General features: G+C 38.5%; 1 protein-coding gene across 1 annotated transcript in view; it reads left to right on the top strand.

Annotated features, from left to right (window-relative positions):
• Positions 1-18,274, top strand: part of SPR (G protein-coupled sex peptide receptor) — an 88,461-nt gene that overhangs the window by 35,125 nt on the left and 35,062 nt on the right. The gene's annotated exons all lie outside the window — the stretch shown is intronic.

Raw genomic sequence — 18,274 nt, 5'->3', positions numbered from 1 at the left:
ATTAAATAAATCATAATAAAAAAAAAAAAAGAAATCAAGGCAAAGCATGATTCCGCATTATAAAATCCGGCAGACAACTTTGGCAAACTTGGCTCGTAAAACAAAAGATTATTTGTAATATTCATTATGCAGGCATACAAAGTGGAGCCGAGTCGAGAGTCGAGGCGAGGGCCCTCAGTGTGGCTATAAGAAATGCTCTTGGATTAATGAAATATGGCCAGAAATTCAATTGCAGCATTTGTGCGGCAGATAAATCGAATCGAAGCTGAAGTGAACGTCCGAGATATATATTGTATATTAACAATCTTTGGCTGCACTCACACTGTTGTTATTGTTGTCGTTGTTAAGCACATTATTGTAGCTCTTGTTGTTGTTGTTGTTGTTGTTGTTGTTGCTGCTACTGTTGTTGTTGTGCTTGCCTTGGCCAATCGTAAATTGTGAGCTCGTATCTTGATTGGCATTTTGAATGCCACTTGGTGTGTCTTTCAACAGCAGCGACAGATGTGGGCGTTCATTTTTAGGTTGAGGGCGACAACGACAGCAACAGCAACAACAACAATGGCAACTACAACAACAATGAACAGCAGCAACACTGGACAATGAACAATATGACCTTTGGCGCTATTGTTGCTGGTTGACGAGCGCTGCTTTTTCGATTTTAAAATGCTTAACAAACAAGTGGCAAGTGCTGAAATCACAAATAATAAATAACAACAGCAACATCAACAAAGGACAACAAATTTATGTAGCACACGCGCCCGTCTGGCCGAGATTTGGTGGCCTCTTAATGGCAAATGGCGAATGGCGTATGGGATGTGGCCATTGATGTCTCAGACTCTGAAGTAGCTCCGTTCAAAATCTAAACTAACTAACTAACTAACTAACTAGGGGGCGACACTATGTATTATCACGGGAATCAAGTTTTTAATGCCATCGACAGCCCAGCGCAATTAGTGGGAGTTGCTCGTGTTTATGTCTTTCGCACTCGCCACTCACTCCTGGGAGCAAACTTCGGTCTGGTGAACTTTACGAGGTGACGATTGCCACTGCACATATAAAGATAGACAGATAGGATAGTGAAAGAGACGGGGGAGAGAGAGAGAGAGAGCTAGGGGTCAAGCTAAGCCCACGCTGAATATACAAAATGAATAAAAAGCTTTTTATTATCATTTAATGGAGTCAACTGCATAGAGATTTGTTGGGTCTAGAGCAGGAGTAAACGAGCCACAGCTCTGAGCTCTTGAGAATGCGTATATAGAATACGCAGATTAACTTCAGGCTTTGATGATATTTCACTAGTATATAGAAGACTTTCTCATTTATATATTCGCAGTTAAATTAGTTGGCTACAGGCTGTTAAAGTTCTGACTGAGAGCTGAATAGTCCTGGTACATTGCATTTTTCATCGGGCTTTCAATCATTTGCCAAAACTATAAAATATATTTTTGTGTGATATTTTAGAGAGTTACAAATTATATCTTTTTATATATATGTTTTTAAAATTATTATTATTAATTATTTTTTTTTTTTTAATAGTTAAATCCAATAAAAAAAATAGTCAAATGATTTTTTTTTTTTTTTCGCTTGGCGCTAAAATTTAATATGTATAAAAATGAGTTTTTTTACAATTTTAAAAGAGTCACTCTTTTTTTTCCTATTTTCTTTAATAATATATTAATGTATATATTTTAAATTTTATAGTGTTTAATTTAATATACTCCTATATTTGTAATCAGATATTTTAAAATCAAATAAAAGAGTGAAATATTTTTTTCCTTCACATTAATTTATTAAACCTAATTTCATGTATTTTAAAGAGTTTAATAATATTTTTTTTCTTCCCATTTAAATTATAAAATTAATTTTCATGTATTCTAAGCTTTTAACATTTTTATTTTTTTATTAAATTGTAGCTCTGAAAAGCTGCGAAAAATGTTTTTACTTCACATTGAATGAAAGATTCTTAAAATACACAATGTCAGATCATTTTTCCATATTTAAGTTAAATTAAGATTTAATTTTATAAAATATTGTAACTTTAAAAAGTCGCATAATTTTTTAGTGAAGTAAAATATTGAATGAAAAAATTTCTTTTTTTGTGTGTGAATATTTTTACAATTTTCAACATTATTTAATTTTATGAAACATTGTAACTTCAAAAAGTTGCATACTCTTCTGCTGAATAATTTAAAACTTAAACAAGCCATTAACACGGCATACAGCCCACAGGCCAGATTAGAAAAGCAAATAGGTAAAAGGCTAAGTTCGAGTATGAAAAGGTAAAGTCAGGCGTAAGGAAAACCATTTATCAATCAAATTTATGAAGCATTCAAGAGGCATTCAAAGTTCACCTGTCTAAAGGCGGCGAGTCCAAATCAATTTAGCTTGCCTTCCACTCGCCACTCTAATACAAGGCCCACAATTTCAATAAGCAAATCTTATGAAAACTTTTCGACTAGTTCGCATGCCATAAAGGAATCCACAAATTTGGCCGATGTTTAATTACAGCGCTTCGAGTGCGGCTCTTTGGTTGCTCGGCTTGCTCCCAGTGGCACCGTACGCTGCATTACCGCAATTATCTTGGTGTGGCCACAATGCAGTAATAAACCATAAAGACGATGCCATAAAGCATGCCAGCAGCATTAGCCTGCCTGGCATATGATGTTGGCTTGCGGATGTGGTTGCAAGGGGGGGTAACGAGGTAAAGGGTTGCCGCCTTGCAGATTGGCACGAATTGCCAATGGGGCTCGGCTGGCCGTGAACTAACTAACAAACTCTTAACTTTTTAATGCACAACTTTTATGTAGCGGCTGGCTGTAAATTTGGGCCAACTGATTACGAGCGCCGACCAATGAAAGACCAAAACTAACAATGGCCAAACAATGAACCGATCTCGGCCAGCAGCGGCCTGCGGCAGTGGCCCACAATGCCAAGAAGTAATCAGAAATGAGAATGGAAATTTTACGTATGCATGCTCGTATGTTTCTACTTTAATGGTAACTGAAACTACCGAACTGTTGGCCAGCAGACACACAGAGAGAGAGAGAGAAAGAGTAAGAGGGGGAGAGAATGAGAAGCACATATGTGTGTGTCATTAATATAAGTCGAAGGGTTTTCTTCGTTCGCCTATGATTTATAGTTGTAATTAAAATCTATGCGCGCCTCAGCTCCACAGAGAATTGTGCATAAGAATCTGAATATATATATATATGTGTGTGTGTGTGTGTGTGTGTATGTGTGTGCGTTTCGCCACAATAAGCCGTTAAGACTTTTGTTAAAAGGCATAAAAAGACGATCACACAGCACAGCTTAAAGCGCCAAATGAATCCTTTTGTGCCGGAATTTAATTAAGCCAAATCTCACTAAGCATATATACACACACACACCACACACACACACACATACTACACACCACCCTGGTGCGTATGTGTAGAACAGCTGGGGTAGCATCAAAAGATGACAATGCCTGTCCAGCCGCGCACAATATTGCTTTATTGTTTTAAGCCCCCGGCTATGCCAACCCCGCCATATCAGTGGCCCGCCATATAGGGGCGACCTCGTCTGCTATCTTTTGCGTACAGCTGGCTTGTGCAAGCATTACCCAACAACAACAGCAACAACAACAGCAAAAGCCAAAGAGTGAAAAGAATATCCAGTTTTAGGTTCCGCAAGATTAAATACCCTTGCCCAGCCATCATAATTTTAAAGTCTCGTCCAGGCTAACTAAGCTGCATCCTCACTGGCTAGCCATTAGCGCGAGCCATCAGGATTAAGTAATCAAAAAGGATATTGATGTGCTCCAAGCCACATCCGATATTAGCATTTCGACGAAGTGTTTGACCAGGAGCTTTGACCGAGCAGCAAGAGTTTTGAGCAGACTTCAAGTCATATAGAAAATAATTTAAAAAAATAATTTCAATGGAAATACATGTCTAAATATCTGAAAGAGCTATCAATTCTGCCCAAAATCAATTTTTATATTTTATATAATTATTTAAACCTGAAATTTGAGCGTTGGGCTCATTTTTGAGACACATTTAATGTCATATAGAATGTCTGTCTCTCACTCTCATTGTATGCTTTAGCTCTTTCTCTATATACAGTCGAGTCTCATTAATTTTTATCCCGATCAAGTAAAAATAGTGATAAATCGAAAAAATAAATTCTGTCCCCTTGAAAAAAATTCATTCTCGATAATTCTCGATAATTTGAATTTCGAAGTAATTCGAAGAAACTGCCATTTCGAATTATCGGGACTTTACTGTGTATACATGCCTCCCTCTCACTCTTTCAGTTTCTTTCTCTCTTTTCCCTCCCTTTCTTTACTTTTCTCATTTCTAAGCCTCTATCTTAGAGTCAATTTCGGCAAGAACTCTCCCAAAAACTGCAGCGTATGCTCTAGCTGTATATATATATAACTCCCTCTCACTCTCTTTCTCTCTTTCATCTCTTCTCTCTCTCTTTACGTTTCTCATTTCTATCTTAGCGTTAATTTGTAGCTTTTCCAAAAAAACTACAGCGTATGCTCTAGTCGTGCACTTCCGCCTAGCACGACCTCAATTGTTTAGACAAGTATTGTTAACTTGTTCCATGTGCAAAGCTGATAGTGATGGGCAACACAAAGGCAACATTTCGCTATATTGTAATAGTTAATCTAGCTGTTTCGATCAACAAAATGAAAGAAGCAAAGAACAGAATTTGTTGAGCAAAAAGTATGTACAAAATAATTTAAGATAGTTGGGAGCTCTGTTAAATGTATTTCAATTATGCCACAAACAGCGCAAGTTCAGCTCAAGTTCATATAACTATTTGGTATTCATGCTCAAATATTTCCTCCCACTTTCTTTGCCAACTGCTAACAAAAGTTTGAGCAAGTCCAGCAAGCTGAAGCTCAATTCAAGTTGTTTGTCCATAATATTTAACGCACTTTGCTTAAATACTGATTACAGTCGACGACGAGCCATAATCTTTATGTGCACATAACGCATAAAACAGATGAATGAGTACATCAATTGATTTCGAATCACAGTCTCAGGGTGACAGTGCACAACTTTCCGAGCAATGAATCAGCTTTATGACTTACGTCTTGCAGTTTTGGCAGCTTAGACACGTTTATTTCATTTGATTAAACATTGAGGGTTGCTCTTGTTTCTTTTGTTTTTAAATAATTAATTAATTAGCCGGCACTTGAGACAAAGCCGACGCCTGAGTGTTGACCCACAGCATTCAATGACCCCCAGAGAGCAGCTGTCCAATGGCCCGTGGCAATTGATGGCTAGTTGGCATCCGCTTAGGATTATCGCCTCATATTATATAGACAATATACACGCGTTGCTCATTTGATGTGCCATCAATAGTTTTTGGACTAGTTTGCAGGCATTTGAATTACCAAATTCTCATTTAATTGCTGCGAAAATAACGACCAGCTAAGACAACATAGCAGGCACAGAGAGAATGGTAGAATGGGGAGAGAGGGAGCAGAGGAATTGCCCAGATAGACAGACAGACATTTAATTCAATAACCGTTAGCCGGGGTGCCAGCCATCTCAATATAAAACTCAATTTAATGGGCGCCAACTTTGTGGGGCTTTGTGCTCGTCCTCGTCGAGAGGCTGTCAAGAACAGTCAACGCTGCATCTAAACTAGAGGCGAACGTAAGCTGATTACATTAATACCCTACAAACTAGCGTAGGTGCCGGCATAACAGTTGCTCTGGCCCGAGAATAACAGTTGCATATGGCGCACGTGGAGCACGTGGCGATACGGTGCTGCGTACCACACTATCGGTAATTTGGCAATGCGATACAAAATCGACAAATCGATATATATATATAGATTAATATATCTATGCTCGGTGCTAGGTACCGCAGTATTAAGTAGTAGAGGCAAGACACAGTTAAGTGCTCGGAATTATAGGACTCTGGACTGCAATCACAGTTATATTGCAGGAACAGCAATACTACTTACCATTCTGTTGGGTATTAGGGCATTTCACTATTTATTAGACACTTCGTATAGCAACCATAAGTAATATGCTCAAGTTTCCAGCAATTATATAGGCACTACAATACTTATTAATATAATCACAAGAGTGTACGAAGTACACGCATAGAAACTATTACAGTCGATTCTCGATAATTTGAAATGGCAAGGGGATAAGAGATCCAAATTATCGAGAATTGTCAAGAACGAATGTTTTCAAAGATATAAAAACTTGTTTTTTTTTTTTTTTTTTTGTATTTATCGCGAATTTTGATTTAGCGGGGTATTAATTATCGAGACTCGACTGTACTATACTAGATAATAGATGCTTTGATACTATACTCGATTCTAGATACAATACTTAGTAATAAATACTTCAATAATTGGAGTAAGGTACTGTAAAACTAGCTACAATATTCTATATAATAGTAGATACAAGGTGTTAGGTACTACGATATTAGATGCTAATATTAGATACTAGATAATAAATATATACTACGGTTCAATAACTAGATACTACAGACCATAATACTAGGTACTTGGCACTACAGACTATATTACTTGATACTAACTGTTAATCATCATTCACTACGAAATCAATTCCATAATATTAGATTATAGATATCACAATGCCAAAAATTTCAATACTCAATTGTATTACTCTTACAGGCCTCTACAATACTACTTTCAACATTCTCAATAGTGAATTCACTTTAAAATAGAATTTTCATATTCTTTAGCAACTCTATCTCAAGTAGGTTTCTCGATTTCTAATAAAATCAGTCTTAGACTTACGTGATCTGCATAAATGAAAGAATTTATCTTAGATTTACATATTTATTAATCTCTTACTTTCCCTAAAATATGCAAATCAAGTCAAGTCCAGCTAAATTTCGAGTTCCTGTTCGCTTTAAGGGTGCTTGTTCTAAGCCAACATCCGAAAGAACAATAAATAGAGGAGGTTATTGTATTTCTACAGAAATTAAGAGTTCATGGACCCACACACACACACACACACATACACATACACACGCATACATACATAAATACAGGCACATACAACACGTAATTATGCCCACTTGGCGACGCTTCAATGAAGTGGAATCGCTATAAATATATGTATCTTTATCTGTATATATATACATGTGTATATGAATTTGTGTGTGCGTGTGTGTGTGCGTGTGCCCATCAGTCAAGGGAATTGGGTTCGATTAGGAGCAGCAATGGCAGGACATAATCGTACCGCCTCGTAGTAGCCCAAGACACCCAAGCGAACGTTCGACGACCCCATGGGATATGCGAAAGTCAGCATCGGGGCCGCCAGTGCTGCCAAATGCCACAAAATTGATTCACTTCGATTGATTCTGGCAGGTTGTGTCCGTCGCCCCAAGAATGGCCAACACTGATGTCGGCTGACAAGAGAGCCCGTAACGATGCTCTCAGCTCAATTCAATTAGCTCGTTACCAGCAGACCGAACAGTTGCTCGCTTTGTATATAGCATGCAGATATATATTAGACGCAGATCGGAATTTATAGTTGACCTTGGCAAAGGGCCAGTTGAGAAAACTTTCTTTGTGCAACACAGTTTTTATACCCTGAACCCATTGAAAATGGGAAATCTGGGTATAATTGTTTTGCTAAAAGTATGTAACAGACAGAAGGAGGCGTGGCAGACCCCATAAAGTATATATATTCTTGATCAGCACGAGAGCTGAATCGATATAGCTCTGTCCGTCTGTCCGTCCGTCCGTCCGTCCGCCCGTCCGCCCGTCCGTCCGTCCGTCCGTCCGTCGGTCCATATGTATGAACGCGTCGATCTCAGAAGATGTAAGACCTAGAGGCTTCAATTTTTTTTCCTAGGTCCGTGTATATCACGCGCATATCGAGCTTTTCTCACAAAATCGATTACTACTCCCGATATTTTGTCATCGATCAAAAACCTTATCAAAAAGTAGTTATTTAATTATATCTCCTACACCCTTAGAGCCACAGTCTTCAAACTTTGAATGTAGACTTATATGTATTTTACACAATTTCAAATTAACCTCCACCTCTATATCCACCCCCTCACCCACATATTTGTAAAAGGTGTATTTCAAGTAATAGAGACATCTAATTTGGCACATAAGCGCATTTTAATGTTATGATTATGATCTACTTTCATGCATTAAGTTCCCATAGTAATCCCACACTGCAGTCCATGCGTGTTTATGCGTTCATGCCTATGTGTGTGTTTCTTGTGTAAGCAGAAAGGCGCGAATAATTATTGAATTCATAGAAGGGTTCAGGGGATTTCGTAGTCGAGCAGTCTCGACTAGAGCTTTCTTACTTGTTTTTTAAAGCCCTTCGACTGTATTCAAGATAGGCTTAAAATTTATGGAAGATATTAAGGCGCCTCTGTGCACCCTCGAGGTGTGGGCTGAAGATATAGTTAGATAAAGTTCTTCAGCTGCAACTATACTTCCATCTATATATGCTCGGCCATAAAGGCGAATGCCTTGATATCAGTCGGTCCATTAACATGTCCAGATATCAGTCTAATATATAGTGAACTGGCCAGATCTTTGTCGGCAGCTTCTGCTTATCAACTGTATCTTTGGCCTGGCCAAAAGCTGTCCATGGCCAACTGCTGTGCGGCCATTGTCAACTACGGGCAACTGTTAATGGCACTGACATTGGCCAATTGGCAGCAGGCGGGGGCAGGAGGCGTGGGACTGGCAGTCAAATGGCCGCTGTTGGACATTTGGCTGGCATGAATAGACAGCTCCAAAACTTCAGCTGAAACTCGAACTCCGACTCGAACTTCGAATTCTGGCTAACACCCGCCAAGTGGGCTGTATTGTTATTATATTCTTACGGCCAACGCTTCGCTCCCTCTCTCTTTCTCTCTCTCACTCTGTCTTTTTCTCTTTCTCACTCCCAATGTATCCGCTCGCTCTTTGGCTATTTTAAGTTCATATTTATGTTGCCACTGGGAGCTGTTTACCGAGACTTAAGTGATTTCATACGCAATAAGCAAGCGTCGCCCCATTGGAGCACTTGGTAGCCCCCAATGGGCGACCAGAATCGGAGGCTAAAGCACAGCTATCAGCACAGCGATGCCGATGCCGTTCGGCGACATTTGATATTTGGCGTGGGTGGAGGGGGGTGGGCTGCTCTGACCGTTTCTTGACGTGCCGTTTGCTTGATGTGTCTGCTGAACTGTATTTGGATTATTATTATTATTATTATTATTATTTTCGTTTTCGTTTTCGTTTCCATTTTCATTTTCGTTTTCATTTTCATGTTTATTTCCATTTGCAGAGGCGAGCACCAGGTATTTATGAACGCATCATAAACATTGCGCGGCAGCCGCTCAAGTCCTTGTAAGAACAAGAGTCGCCAGGATGTCCTGGCGACAAGGATGATTCTCGTCCGGCTGGCTGGCATTTTGATTCGTTTCTATTTGGCTGACATCTTAGCATTTTTACTTTGGGTTTAATTATAGCCCTGCCATTCGACACGTGCCTAATGGCCTCCACACCTCACAAGATCTATACTTCCCTATGGGGGCATAGCACCGAAATGCCAAGCACATGGCATACCCACATCAGATTAGCCAAAGAGTTGTTGGAGCATTGAGATATAAACATCAGCAGAGATGTCAGCTGTCATAAGGCAGGCGAGAAGAGATGGAAGAGAGAGAGAGAGAGAGAGAGAGAGAGAGAGAGAGAGAGAGAGGAATTCTCATTTGTGGACTTCTTTCGATGGAACTTTTTTGTTTCTGGCTGCTTTCAGATTTATTCACGCCCAGTTTTGAATGGAAATGTTGTTTGTAATTGCGCTTAATGCTTGTCGCATTATCCACATTTTTCGCTGAGATTGTCAGCCATTGCTTTTGCAGTTTGATGTCTTTCCATCCAGACTCCAAACTCTCGTCAAATGTGCATAATTGAGTAGAGTGCTCATGGCGAGCCACAAAGCAATTTCACTGGCAGCGCAATGGGCATTAGAGAGTTGACGAATTCGCTGTCGTTATGATACACTGCCCGACCACATTCTCTGTCTCTCTCTCTCTGTCTCTGTCTCTGTCTCTCTGTGTTGGAGGCAACGCATAATTAAATACAATTTGTGCTAAAACTTTAAGCTTTTGTCTGTGGGCAGCAGCAGGAAACACACTGCCAGGCCAGTCGCACTGCCAGATTCTTACACAATGTCAATCAAAACTTGAGCCAAACAGCGTGCGGCATGCTGCATGGAGCCCAGAGATTGGGGCATGGCCCACGCACACAATAACTAAGCGAAGCGCCAAAGAGCAAGACTAATTGGAAGCTGGCGCACGAAGCATAAACTAATTAAATTCAATTATGTACTTTCACCAGCCGCATATATCTTTGACAAGATCGTAAATCGCTTAGCGCCCCCGACCCAAATTCGCTCTCTGTCCCTCACTCTTTCGCTTTCTCTACACGTATAAATAGAGATATGAGTGCGTGTTTATATAACAATACATATATATATATATATAATTATATATAGATATGTATGCACATGGGGCAAAAAAAAAAGAAAAAAGGAATATAAAGAAAAACATGTTTTTGGTTTTGTTTATACGACGCACGTACTGCGCCCTCTGCATCCCAATTTCATTTCTGGATTCGCAACCCATTTTCATTTTTCCGCTTTTCCCCATTGCTTGCGCTCCTCAGTGACGCAATCTAGCTGCACTCCTAACAAAAAAAGAAAAAAAATATTAGATGAAATCAAGCATCTTCATGTACTTTCCATTGTTGACCCAATCAACGCGATAAACAATCAGAGAACTCCTCCAACAATTTAACAACAATGCGACAATGCGAAATTAAAGATTTGACCGTGGCTCATCAGATATGTGGCGATAGATATATATACAGTTATATAAAGCGGAAAGATTTAACAGTTTGTTTGCATTCAAAAGTCTTTAAGTCATTGCAATCCAAGATTATCTCTGATGAAGATGTCGAGGAACCGCATGAAAATGTTGTTCAAGCTTAAACAGAAAAATAATAATAATAAAAATTGTTAATTTATTATTATTATTTAATTAAAGTATTCAAAGAAGCTCTTGCCTGTTCATATTTCATAGACCGACCTGTTTTTATTATTTTAATCTGCATCTCAACTCATTATGGTTTACGCTCGGCCACAGCAGGCAAGCCTCAGCCGCACTTAAAACGCGCTTCAACAAATTACCAAATAATATATATGTATACACTAGCTTAAAGCACTGCCCTCCCCACCCCACTCCGCACCGCGCAGCCCTTTTTAAACTGTTGAATTTACTTAGCAGCTGCCCCAGATGCCCTCTCGTACTTGAGCACCGGAGTCTCTTTTCAAAGAGCAAATTTGAAAAGGGTTTGTACTAAGCACTCTTTGGGGTCTTCATTTAAGGTTGATTTGAGCGAGAGAGGGTGGGTAGTTATGACAGCAGCTGAACAAAAAAACAACAAAATAGCAGCGTTACTTGCTCTTCTTCTTGTTCTTGCTCAGTTTCAGCTTAACAAAAAATAAAGACGGATGCTTGATTATTATTTTCCATTAAAAAAATATATATTTTAGTGAGTATTTGAACTTAAAATGAGTCATGTATCACAATTTTAGCAGCAACGTTTGCAGCTGAGCTGTGCAGTTACTTCAGCTCTTCAGTTGGCAGCCAAAAAGAAAACAATTGTCATCTTCGTTCAATGGAATTTTTGCCATAAGCTAATATTATTTTTCTTTGCTCCTAAATAATATTCACAAGCTGTTAAACTATCAATTGGAACTAGTTCCTAGTTTGGACCAGTTCACTCTTATTGATTTGTGGGGCACCTGGAATGCAGCTAAAATGAATGTAAATTTGCTTCAAAAGGCCTCCCTTTCTCTCTCTCTCTCTCTCTCTCTCTCTCTCTCTCTCTCTCTCTCTCTCTCTCTCTCTCTCTCTCTCTCTCTCTCTGATATATTTCATAATTATATATGTATATATTGTCTACTCATTTTTATTTTATTGTGTATTTGTTCCATTGCTTTTGGCTAGTCTCTGGCTGATTGGCTGACATCCATGTCATGCGCTGGCTCAGCATCTTTTATTTAAGCTTTCACTTTGTATTTGAGTTTTCAATTTTTCGTACTTATTTTTATTTTTTTTTTATTTTTATTTTTATTTTTTTTTGGCAAAGAAAAATATATATCCATAAAATTTGTGAAATATGTAAACAACAACAATTCAGCTGAATGAACAACAAAAACGAACAAAGGGAAACCAAAATCTCATGGCAGAGTGAACAGTTGAGCTGTTGGCCTGCGGTTGAGTAATTGACACAATTTGTTTAAATTCGAGTAGTTTTTAGACTAAAACAACAAGTTTGATCAATTGTGTCGATTCGTTTCCTTAACTCTGCTCTGATGCAATAAATGTTATGTGCCTTGCACTTAAATTTAACTTTGTGTATAATGAAACTGGCCTTGGCCAGTGCACTGAAAGAGAGAGAGAGAGAGAGAGAGATAGAGAGAGAGAGAGAGACAGAGAGAGTTATGAATTGTTGATGGCTTTGCTTTTTGTTTTCAGTTGCAATTTGTCGAGCTGGTGAAATGAATTCTATGTCAGGCTGAGCCAGCTGAGTTTTGAGCCTGAGCTTTATTTCATTTGGCTGTTTTCTTTTAGCTCTCTTAATGGAAATTTCATGTTGAGCTCTCTGTCTAAAATTAGACTTCGAAGTGTTTCAGTAGGCTGTCAGCTCATAATTAAGCTCAGCCTGTAGTCGGCATTAAAGACAGAAGGCTGAATGGATTGATTTCTCAAAATAAAGTCAATATGTTATCATTTGACTCAAGATTTCAAGGCTATGCAACGTAACTAAAATAGCTAATGGGTCTAGCAGAAAAAAAAAAAAAAAAAAACAAAAATAGTTGTAGCCTACTGTAAACTCTCTACACATATGAAAACAAAACTTATTATGTAAACTGTAAACTCTCTATAGGAAAACAGAACTTATTATGTGAATTGTAGCTAGCATAAAAAACATAACGATATCTATCAAGCGCTGTGTTTAACAGTTATCTGTAATACTCTCTATGTCAGCTTACATAGTGCTGTTAACATTCTTATTATAAACTGTAATGTGTTCTCTGTCAGCTTCCATGTCTAGATAGTAAACATAAAAGGAAGAAAATCTGATTTCAGTTGCTTATAGAATAATGCTAAAATATTTATATATCTTAGGCGAGCTAGCTTAACAGAAGTCAAGCCTGTGCTCTCTGTTTAACAGCTAACAGCTACTGTTAAGATAGTTAAGTGCCTGCAAACTGTTACGGTTACTATTAGTTTTAATATCAACTTAACAGAGTTCAGACCTGACATAACATTCAATGTATGCTTCCTTTGATCCCTACCTATGAACAGCAGTGCTGCCAGAATTTTGAAGGCAAGAATTGCTAGAATTTCAAAAAAAAGTTGCTAAAATTGCTAAAAAATTTATTAAAATTGCTAAAAGAAATGGCCAAATTTTGTTAAAATTTTATATGTTAAATTTATTACTTTTATTTATGATTAAGTTTTTAAATGATAGTTAAAATGTCGTCCAATTGTTCCAATATACTTTCTTCATCATTAATAGCATATTTGGAGCTGCATCTGCTATGCATATCGCGTCGCCCACTTCAATAAGCTCAAGGCTTAGAAATGTTGAGACAATTGTGCCTTTACTATTGCTGAAATAGTTAATAGCAACTCCTAAAGATTTAAGAAAATTTAAACAATTCGTCTAGCAAAAGACTGAATGCCGAGTCACCAATATCAGCCCGCAAATTTTCCGCAAAGTGCTCGGCAAGAACATTTTTTATTATATGACTGCACTTTGTTCTGCCCAATTTTATGTTTGCTGCCGATTGGCAAGCTGCAAATTGGTGCGCACATAATTGCGACAAATGATCGCTTGTCACTATTGCTGCGTGTTTTGCAATGTATGTATAGGCACAGTGCAGCCTCATGCTCCTCCGTCTTGTCACTTTTTACAACAAAAGGCAACTTGTTTTTTTGTGTACACGCACCCATCGCTCTTATATATTTTTTTGTGGCAGCGTGGTGGCGCACATCATAAAGCTTCGCGCCAATAGTGCACTTGCAATAGGCGCAATAGGCCCTTGTTGAGTCTGTGTCATCCTTGCGAATCCACTCTTTAAACTCGCCACTCAACCACACATCCCGAAATTTTTGGATATACGTTTTTGGCGCATTTTATAAAACTTTTAATGAATCTAACAAAACAGCATACAATTTAAAGCTCAGCGCACTAATGACACTCGATCACTTTCGATGAATTTGTAAACTACTTATTGTTCACAACTATTGAACTATTGTTCACAAGTTTGTGCATTTATCGATATTGTTATGATTTTGAACAAGTTGAGTTCTTTTTAAGATGATGTTATTGTGAGATCACAAAAATCACAAAATTGCTAAAAGTTGCATAATTTTTTTTAAAAATAGCTATATTTGTGGCTAATAGCAATTTAAAAAAAAAATTGCAAACTCAAATTCAAAATTGCTAGATCTAGCAACTTAATGGCTAAAATGGCAGCACTGATGAACAGTTAGCAGCTAACAGCAAGCAGTTAACAGTTGGCAGTTAACAGTTATCAGTTAGCAGTTAACAGTTAGCAGTTAAGAGTTAGCAGTTAACAGCTAACAAATAATGTTAATTTTGACAGATTTTCCACAGACTCGAGTATTACCTATGAGCTCTATGGATTCGAGTGGGCATGCCAGCTGTAATCTATGGCCGGCAATCAAGTAATATAGATATGTAATGTTATTAACATAATTACGGAATTGATAAGCTAGTTTCGCACAATTCATGTGCATGTTCGAACTCCTGCTTGCTGGCCAGCTGCGATATCTCTGACATGGGCCATAAATATCGGCAGACAGCAGCAGCTGGCAATTCGGCTCTCATATCAGCGCTGTTTGTCACATTAGACATACAGATGCTTGTTTTTGTGTTGCTCTGGCATTTGGCTGATGGACACTATTTGTTATTAAATTTGCGGCCATGTACAGCAAATGACGTCTCAGGCGTTAATAAAGCCACTCAACCACCAAGTGGCCCATAAAAAGGCCTGAAGTGCTGCGGTGTGGGGTGGGGTGGCTGCTGAGTGGTTAGACGATTCAATATATTAATATAAATGCCAGACGATTTGTGGTATTAAGTTTCTCGTAGATTTTTCAATATCAATTATCAGGTCACACTGACTGCCTCCGACATGGGCCAAAGATTAAGAGGTATGCCAACAATGGTCAATTGGCCATTGGCAACAGTGTGTCCATGGCGCTAGCTGGGCCCCACATCGATGCGAAATCCAAGCACTTGACAGGCGAGCAGGACAATGCCACAGCTGTGCCTATTTGGGCTGTCAACTCGGTTTACACAGGGCCAGAGCCAGAGACAGAGCCAGAGACAGAGCCAGTGTCAATTCCAAACACAATCACCTGTCGACGCCAGCAATGCTCTGTCTCTGTTTCTCTCTTCACTGCATCGGCATTCGATTGCATGTCACATTCAACATCTACAAAGCTTAACAGCTTTTCTGGTACAGTGAAATGCGGTTATGATGAATTCGATTCTGTCAAAAGCACAGTTCGCACTCGCACCTAGCACAAACTTGATAATTATGGAAGCCCAACAGGCAAATAGGCAGCTCACCCATGGAAACTTGGCCAAACTGGAAACGTGAACCGCATCTTGAGGCTGGAAATTGATTTGAAACTCGAGACTTGCGTTTGACGCTTTATTATTATTGATTTTGCCGGAAATCTTTTGACTTGCTCACAATCATTCAGCCAGCTTAGTAGGCAAACTTCAAGCGCCAACTCAATGGGCATTGAGTAGCTGCAAAAGTTTTGAGCATGTTCTCAATTCTCGGCTCTCGATTCTCAATTGTTGCCCCTGGGCCACGAGAGGCCGTCCAAAGTAATTGCTTCTCTATGGCCCGATTGCAGTTGGCCAAAAGTTCAGGCAATTTAAATTTCGATTTCGTTTGATTTGCTGATGTGTTAATCAGAAAGTTGGCCGCAATGCTGACGGCAGCTCGCGAAAGGTCAGCTCTGGGTGAGCTGCTGCACCACGGCCAGATCGTCCCAGTTCTCGTTGAGCTGCTCAAGTGCCGATTTTCCAAACACAAAAATGGGCCAAATAATTTGCCCACAAATGGTTGACACGACGCGCCGCAAATGAAATTGTTTTTCAGCATATTTTCGCCCACACACAAGTACACCTATCTAAGTGTGTGTGTGTGTGTGTGTGCGTGAGGGTGTGTGTGCTTGTAAGCGTAAATAGCTTTTAGGCATATATTTTCTGAGCCATGTGCTCGGGCTCTTAAAATTTGTTCAAGTCCTGAGCAAAATATTGCACAATATGCAGGGTATGCTTACTTTTACGCTCACTCTCTATTTCTATCTCACACTCTCTCTCTGTCGTTCCCCCTCTCGTTCTCCCTGTTGTTTTCCCTTGTGAATATTACATTTTATGTACTGCAAACTACAAATTTAAACATATAAAATCTCTCCATTGTGTGCGAGCACTTTGTCTACATTTGTTTACAGGGTAGCTGCGCATCAGACACTCTAAACATATTGACTTTTGTTTTCATTTTGAGTACTCATCTCTTGTCGTCTTCTCTCTCTCTCTCTCTCTCTCTCTATATATATATATATGTGTGTATATTTTTTATTTTTTTTTTTTATTTATTTATTTATTTTTTTTTTTTTTGCTGCTGTGTTGTCTAGTGTTTTATTGTATGCTTCGTTTGGGGCCCAACACTTTAGTCACTTTTGAGTCGAGGCTAGCGTGTCTCGGCTGCCTACCCGTTCACGGTCCTGCCAATGTCTGTGTATGCATGAAAAGCTCGTATATTTTCAACAAACATTTGCCAAATTGTTAAAGAAAAAAAAAAAAAAAAACACACACACACACACGTATACACACATGGGCACACACACACACACACACGTACGCATGCAAGTTGGTCGAGAAACTTGAACACAACATATGTTAACGACGCGATTGCCTATGGTTGATGCTGCCGTTGGAGCTCTGCTTCTTATTTGACAGCGCAGCCAGCACGTGCCGCCAGCTTCTTCTGTACTGGTGACACACAAACATAGATATATAAATTTTGTATATATATACATGTATATATATATATGGGTGCCAGACAGCATGCCAGCGCTCTGTTACATAAAGCGCAGGCAGCAGGAAGACTAAACTAATGCCGCCAGCTGTATGCTCTTTAAAGCCTAAATTATTGTATTCGAAATGCCTTGAACTAGACAGGCTAATCAGGTTAAATAAAGTGTTATGGCCTGCACTTTTGTATAGGGGATTAATATAAAATAGATATGTACTTACTGTCTTAGATTAGTTCTAGTTATATATTCATTCATTTTCAACATAAATTTCTCATAAGACTGAAGCTTCCCTCATTTGTCTAGGATTCAGTGAGCAATTTTTAATTCTTTTTCGATCTCTTCAGCTACTGCCTAAGTTGGGACGCATATACATATATAGAAGAACAGGAATTAACATTTCCCATCAGTTTTAAATTCAAAGCTATGTCAAACATAAAATAGGTGTGTGCAAATTTACCTTTCTCTATCTACATCTATCTTTATCTAACTTCCTCTCTGTATATCTCATATATCTTTACCTCTCTCTACCTCTATCTAACTCACTCTCTATCTATCCCCTATATACCTCATATTTCTTCATCTATCTCTACCCATATCTACCTCCCTATCTATCTATCGATAATATATCTCATATTCCTTTATCTATCTCTACCTTTATCTAACTCCATTTCTATTTATCTCCTATATATCTCATATACCTTTATATATCTCCACATATCTCTAATTCTCTCTCTATCTATGCCCTCTATATCTAATATTTTTTATCTATCTCTACCTATATCCACCTCCCTCTCTATTTATTTCCTATATATCTCGTATTTCTTCATCTATCTCTACCTATATCTACCTCCCTCTCTATCTATCCATAATATATCTCATATACTTTTATCTATCACTACCTATCTCTGTTTCCATCTCTATCTATCCCATATATATCGTATATCTTTCTATATCTAACTCCCTTCTATCGTTTCCCTACATATTCATATTCCTTTATCTATCTCTACCTATATCTAACTCCCTCTCTATTTATTTCCTATATATCTCACATACCTTTAAGTATCTCTACATATCTCTAATTCTCTCTCTATCCTATATTCCACATATTC

The sequence above is a fragment of the Drosophila arizonae genome, chromosome X (genome assembly GCF_054131065.1).
Source record: "Drosophila arizonae isolate 15081-1271.41 chromosome X, UAZ_ARI_1.0, whole genome shotgun sequence".
Classification (NCBI taxonomy): Eukaryota; Metazoa; Arthropoda; class Insecta; order Diptera; family Drosophilidae; genus Drosophila; species Drosophila arizonae.
This window is presented reverse-complemented; position numbering and strand designations above follow the sequence as displayed.